General features: G+C 40.4%; 1 long non-coding RNA gene across 2 annotated transcripts; it reads right to left on the reverse strand.

The window, feature by feature from the left end:
• Nucleotides 1–646: 646 nt before the first annotated feature.
• On the reverse strand, nucleotides 647–5145 carry LOC138410549 (uncharacterized). 2 transcript variants are annotated; one of them, XR_011243255.1, is made up of 4 exons: nucleotides 4947–5145; nucleotides 2453–2492; nucleotides 2353–2366; nucleotides 647–1445 (listed from the first exon to the last, which is right to left on the reverse strand). It is a non-coding gene; the product is annotated as an uncharacterized lncRNA (long non-coding RNA). The 2 variants fall into 2 exon arrangements; XR_011243256.1 differs by lacking the exon at nucleotides 4947–5145 and adding an exon at nucleotides 3014–4934 and having other exon boundaries at nucleotides 647–2366.
• Nucleotides 5146–7154: the final 2009 nt, after the last annotated feature.

Raw genomic sequence — 7154 nt, forward strand, 5'->3', positions numbered from 1 at the left:
GTCAGATAATCATTTGTTTTGAGTTGATCCAATGTTTTAACAATGTTCATCGTCGTATGATGCTTGTAGGTTAACTTGGGTTGAATGTCATGGATTTGGTAGAAATCTATCACAGACACAGATTCATGCTTAACATCACGTCTGAACTAGTTCTCTGTTCCACTCGCCTCCGGGTAAAACTAGATTAACATTCGTGATTTTAACAATGAAAATAAAACTTTGTGAACAGTTCTGACATGAAAAAGTCAAAAGTCTGTATTTCTGGGAGAAATTATTGATTTCCCCCGACTGAGCGTATTTATGATTTTAACATCATGAATAAACATTTGTGACGTTAAGGTTTCGTTAAAGGCCACGACGAACTGAAAATATGTTGGTATTTCATCTTCATGAAACTGTTGTGCGTAACTAAACTTGACTGTTTCGTAAAGTTCTCAATCGGCCATAAATATTTTAGTCATCAGCACTTTTTTCAAATCTTACTGCAGCTCGTTAAGACAGAGATCAACACTGTCATTCTCTTTGTTGAAATCATGAAGGGTTCAAATTTTTTCTTATAGACAGGAAACAGTTTTTATCTTTGTTTGATTTAATCTTTTTAATGACCGTATCATAAGATTCTACTTACTCTACTTCTTTAATCTCATTTTTATCTCATCGCCCTGTTTTTAGAGAACTTTGGCTCGACTCCCGTCATGTTGAACATATAAATGAATCTGAATAAAGATGAAACAAGCTGGTGAAACAACAGCTTGTTTCTAAATGCACTGTGACATGAACTCTCTGAGCCAGTTTTCCCTCTGAATATTTTCCTATATTTGGATCAGTAACTCCGGGTTTGTCCTCCAGACAGTTTCCAGCTCCACTGTTTGAAATATGGCCGTTGTGTGAATGAGGTCAATGACAGTTGCACTGATGTGACATTCACAGATGACCGTGTAAACATGTCACATGCCAAGAAAACAAATGTAACGCTCAAAAAAGCTCGGCCACATTTTTTTCTTGACCATGTGATTTGAAACATCACTCGTTTAGAAGAAGAAACCCTTAACCTGGAAGTGTTTGACTGACAGCTGGAGCTAGCAGAACATTTAAAATACACACATGTACATTTAATTCTGCACAAATATGAGAAACCATTCAACGATGATAGCATCTGCAGAACAATATTGATATTGTGCAAAAATGCTGGTGTTAATGCAACTGTGGCTCATTGAGGAGACAATGCTGACTCACCTGACTCATTTATTTAACTCTTATCAACAATTAAGAAAGAAATCCTTCTGAGGCTCAACTTAAATCCGTGTGAATGTTTATTCTGTATTATAAGCAGGTGTCAGTGTCAAACACTTCAAATTAAAGGTGAAACCAGGCCGCCGACACATTAGTACAGTGGAAAAAGATCTGAAATGTGGAATCGATTCAGTCGTCTTTACCTTCCTCGTCTTCGGTTCGGGGAAGAAAGAGATGGAGGGATAACAGAAACAAATGACATCGAGTCATTTCATCGCATTCACAGTCAATCTGGGTCAATTTACCCAATTAAATAAATTAACATAATCTATGTTACTGAAACTTATTTCCAATAAAGGAAAAAGTAGAAAGACATGCAGCTTTTAAAATCACATCGTGGTGCATTTATTGAAGTCGCCACTGTGGGGCGACGGCATCAAGAAGCTTATTTTCTCAATCAAAGTTCACTTTCAAGTCTGTTTTCACACAAAGCTTCTGTCAAAACTTTAAATATATATAAATATGATTTGTAAATTCTATTGAGTTCATTTTTAACATGATTTCAGACAAAAAAAACACCAAAAAGAGGAACAGATGAAAAATACGTCAAAAGATGAAATGAAAAAAAGAGACTCAGAATGAAGACGGAGAGACAGAAAGAAAAAGAAGAAACAGAATCAACTTGAAAAGAGGGAGCAAGACATTTAAAACATCCAGAAAGACAAACAGGTAAAATGTAAAGATTGAAAAAAGATCATTTTGAATTTAACAAGACAAGACGAGTGAAAACAGCCACAGAGACGAGGAACGAGTGTGAAGAAACATGAAACCAGCAGGAACACAACGACAAAAAAACAAAAAGACACTAAACAACCACAAAAAGACCCCCCCCCCCCCCCCAAAAAAAAAGAGAGAAAAAGATCCAAGAGTTTGATTTAAAAAACCATAAAGAGACAAAACAACACAAAAAATAAACAGAAATGACGACACAGAGACTGAAAAAGACAAAGACTGAACAAAAAGAGACGAGAGACAGACAAAGAGAGAGAATGAGCCCGAGGGTCCTGGACAGGAGCGATGAGGACATGTAGAAATTTAAAAAACTTAAATGTTTCTTACCCTCGTACTGATCCCTGAAACACAAAGAAATACGAGACATTTAGAAAACGACCGACCCTCGTGTTGTGTGTCGATGTCGATGTTTTTAAAAACCACTTACACGTCCTCAGAGTCCGACATGGTGCCTGCAGACTTCACACCTGAGGGGACAGAACACGGATGAGGACTCGCGTGTAAACGATGGTAGGATACTCGATGCTGCGATTACTGATCTTTAGAGGTTTTCCTGACTTTTGCTTGACAGTTTTATGTTTTTTGATTTGTTCTGTTATCACACGTTATTCATTTCACATTCAGAATCCACACGTTCATCCACAACTGCTGATAATCCAGTTTCATTCTGTTTGAGTGGAGACAGAAAAACCGAAGGTGATCTCAACACTGGGACAAATTAAACCACTCGCATGACTGGACGCCAGTGGAGTCGAGTGTTTTGTCTTCAACGGACGAGTCAAAGTCAGAGGAGTCGGGGTCGAGTCCACGTTGTCCAAGTCACCGAGACTCGTACGATTCAAACTGCTAGTGATGGTGCACGTGAATGTTCCCTGTGAACTCTGACCTCTCACGAAGCCTCACAGTCCTGATAGCTCGAGTCAAACGATCAGAGTCAGTAACAGCAGCATCGCTGTGCAACCGAAGGTCAGTTAGAAGATCGAGCAACCTTTGAATGTGACGCTGACAATCACAACAACAACGTTTGTGTGTGTTTCGCTGAACACGAGCTGTGAAGTCTTTGATCTGAACCTTCAGCTGCTTCCCAGGATTCAACACCAGCTTTCACAGATCATAAAAAAAAAAAAGCTCTCTGCTCTCACTGACACCAAACATCCCTGTGATCAGCGTGAGCAGACGCTCCCCTGGAGCCTCAGCATCACAGTGGGTGAACTCCTGAGGAGGACGAGGAGCAGCGCTGGTGGATTCACTGTGTGCAACCGAGAGATATTGGATTTATATAGAAAGTGTCTTTGGATGAGTCCTTCACACTTGGTGGCGGACACAGCTGCAGGGGACTCGGAGGATTAGTCCTGGATCATATTTCAACTCATCAGCTGAGGAACGGCGTCCAAATAGCTGCTTTAATCCCTCGGCTCCGTCCAGCAGGAGGATACTCCGCACCCTGGCAGCCAATCAGCTTCCAGCTCCAACCAACGAGCTATTTGATCGACTCACAGCCGACAGCGGCCTCACCTCTGTGTGTCCGGCAGTCGCTCAGCACATGCCGACACTTCAACACTCTGGGGGGGGGGGTCACTTCACTGGATGCTGCGAAGTGTTTCTGAGTCTTTCTGAAAGTACGACTCTGCTCAGACAGGAGGAAAATTCCGTCCTGATCCGGTGCAGAGCAGATTTAGATTGAGATGACAACAGGACGCGAATGTAAGAACCGTGTGGATGAAGGATGTGTGACAGGAAACAGGCCTCGAATGATCATCGCCGTCTCAAGGCCTCACATCTCTGAGAAGTCGACCAGGACGTCGACGATATCGGTTTAAAGTTCAACATTCTGACAAGAGGCCACAGGAGGACAATGTTTCAGTCCCAGTCGTTCATACGTGTTTAATGACAAAACGAGACGTCGGACCTGAACCAGAGATTCGACAATTCAGCATCTGTAACTTCGCCCGGATGCTTGATATGTTAAGGGTGTGAACACACGCTTGTGTCTCGTGTGGAATCGGTCACGTGTTATCATGCAGAAAAGGAATCGGAATCACATTTTGAAATGCAGAATGAGCAGGAAACCAATAAAACATGGAATAAATATCACAAAATCAGAATGTTTCAGGATTTCTTTCTGTCACAAAACAGATAAGCAAGTCACACGCTTGTGATTTTTTTCTGTCGACTGCTCATCTATGACTCTTTTATTGAAAAATCTATAATATTGAACAAATTAAATACAAGTAGGAAACTATTTTACATTTAAACTGTCAAAACATTTAATATAATGTGGATATTGAAGTTAAAACACTGAATTGAATAGATGTGAAATGTAATAATATGTAGTTGAAGTCAAAGTGCAAACTCTTCTAATTTCACAGATCATTCAGAATGATGTGATCATACATTATTTTTATTATTACATATATCACTAGGAATATTAAAATTGAATTCCTTTTTGAAATTTCCCTGCAGAGATTTCAAGTTCGACTCCATCAATTCAAACGATCAGCTGCCTCTTTAAAAAGTGAATTCAAATGATATTCAGTTGTCTTTTTTAATTTGGAATCATCTCATCCAATTATGTAAAATGACATTTTAATGAACCCGTTACTCAGTCCGGGCTGAGGAAACTGGACTCCAGCTCCAGAGTCAGTGTTAACCGTCTGCAACGTAAACGACACATGTTCGACAAGCAGCAGAACACGTCTGCGTCTGCTTCACACGTCCCCGAGGTCTCGGTCTGCAGCGTTCGGAGGATGATCTGTGTTTTCTCTCCGTCGAACAACAACCACAGGCTCTTTTTTGTCGAGCGAGAAACTAAACTCTTGAGCCAAAACCTGCAAACTTTGGCTCAAAATGAGAGAGAATGAGTGAGAAACGTGTTGTTCAGTGCTGATCAGTGATTTCAGGGTCGTCTGCAGCCGTCTTACCTCAGAGGGGAAGAGAAGCTCCTCCGGCGATGAGAATGAAGGTCTGTAAGAATCTGCCGGCGCCGCTCAGAGAATAAGTCCTTGTGTTCTAGTGATACTTGAGCTCATCAGGCCCTTATTGGCTGGGGATGACAGCGAGGTGTGTTAGTGTGTGTGTGTGTGTGTGATATGTGTGTTTATGTGTGGAAAAGGTGCGGAGGGGAGGGGGGGGGGGGGGGTGACCCTGGAGAAGGAGATGGATGAAATACTGTGGATGGAAGAGGAGGGCTCAGGTTTTGGAAAAGGAGCAGCTGAGAAGCTTCTGTTGCTAAATTTACAGCGATAGAAGGCTGAGAGCCGCGGTTACACATCAGCTTGGCATCCAGACAATGGAGGGAAAGTGTGTGTGTGTGTGTGTGTGTGTGTGTGTGTGTGTGTCACTTCATCAGTCAGACATTCACAGAACACTGCAGAGGAACAGAATAATGGAGTAATAATAGAACTTGGCAGAGAACACACAGCTCTCCAGCAAACCCTCGGTTTCTCTGTGATTCCTGAGGCTGTGACAACAAACAACAGCAGGTTCTCACGTGTAAAAGTAGAAATATATATAGTAAAGTATAGTATATAGTAAAATATCACAGAATTCATGAGGTTTGTAAATCGACCGATTCAACGAACTAGAATCACCTGAAACAGAATCAGAGTTTTACAGGTTTACACAAGCAAGGAATCTGCTGTGGTATGTTTATGCTTAAGATAGGATATATGAAATATACAAACATTAGAAGAATATATCTACTCAATGAACTATACTATATGTTAGTGCAACTGATTCTTATTCTGATAAATCAACAACAAAGTGGAACATCCCCTCTTTTTTATTGGCTTTATTTTTTTAAATTATGATTATTTATTTTTTCCTGATAATTATTATTATTTCTCTCAATTATAAATGCTCTATAGTATTAATTCGAATTAATAATTTTGGAAGCAAATAATTTGCATGTATGAATTTCATGTGGAAGAAATAAAGGGAACGTGAAGGAACAGTCTCATTATGAATCCACAATTAAATTCATTAGAGACAGATTTCTATGTGGATCTGCACTAAATTTAAATTTCACACACTCATGAATATCAGTCCTCTCACGAGCGCTTCAGACACATTTCACATCCTTCCACCAAGTTCCACTGTGATCGGTCCAGTAGTTCTCCCTCTGCTTCACCCTGTGGAGTCGCTCTCTGAACCTCACGCCACCTGACGGAGGTAAAACCAAGCGGCAGCAGCCAGATTCCCTCTGGTTGGATGAACAGTGAGAACACGTTGTTCTTGGGTTGATGCAGAACTGAACACATGCAGCTCCGAGCAGGTTTTACATCAGCGGAGGCGTCGCAAGACTTCGAGGCTGCAGACTGTGAAACTGATGTGTGTGTGGGTCTGTTGCCAAATGGTATTAACAGATAAATACCATCACACGTGTGTGTGTGTGTGTGTGTGTGTGTGTGTGTGTGTGTGTGTGTGTGTGTGTGTAGTTACACTTAATAAGTAGTGAATGATTTGGACACGTATTACGTCCTCCATGTTTTTGACCCTTGTCTGTTTGTTGGCACAGTTTTGCAAAAACGACAAAATGAGATTTCCATGAAACTCGAAAAAATTATTTGTGGAGAATTTTAGGGTCAAAAAAGTTCTGTTAAAATATTAAAAACAAGTTCTTAAAGCTCCAGTGTGTAAGATTCAGGTGAAAGGGACTATTGGCAGAAATTTTATGTAGAATCATCCTCATGATGTTTTCACGAGTTCGTTTCATCTAAATTGTATGAAATGTAATTTTCTTTACCCAGAAAAGACCCTTTATATTTAAATACTTTATATTTAAATACTTTATATTCAAATACTTTATATTTACATGGAGGGGACCCTCTCTATGGAGGCCGCCATGTTTTTAACATTAGTCCAGACTGAACAAACTAAAACCTTTTGGGTTTTAATAACTGAAGCTACCACAGGTTCTTCTTCATGTTTAGAAGGAGAGGGGGAGGGGAGGGGTGTTCAGCTGCAACATGACACTTCACCACTAGATGTCACTAAATTCTACACACTGAACCTTTAAGTATTTAATGCTGCTTTTTTGATGATTTATATTCATTTTCATTTATCTTGTCTGTGGTGACGACTGTGGTTCCTACTGTCTCTGTCTGTAGAGAGAAAATGTTTCCAGGGTT

Source organism: Paralichthys olivaceus, chromosome 1, assembly GCF_024713975.1.
Source record: "Paralichthys olivaceus isolate ysfri-2021 chromosome 1, ASM2471397v2, whole genome shotgun sequence".
Classification (NCBI taxonomy): domain Eukaryota; kingdom Metazoa; phylum Chordata; class Actinopteri; order Pleuronectiformes; family Paralichthyidae; genus Paralichthys; species Paralichthys olivaceus.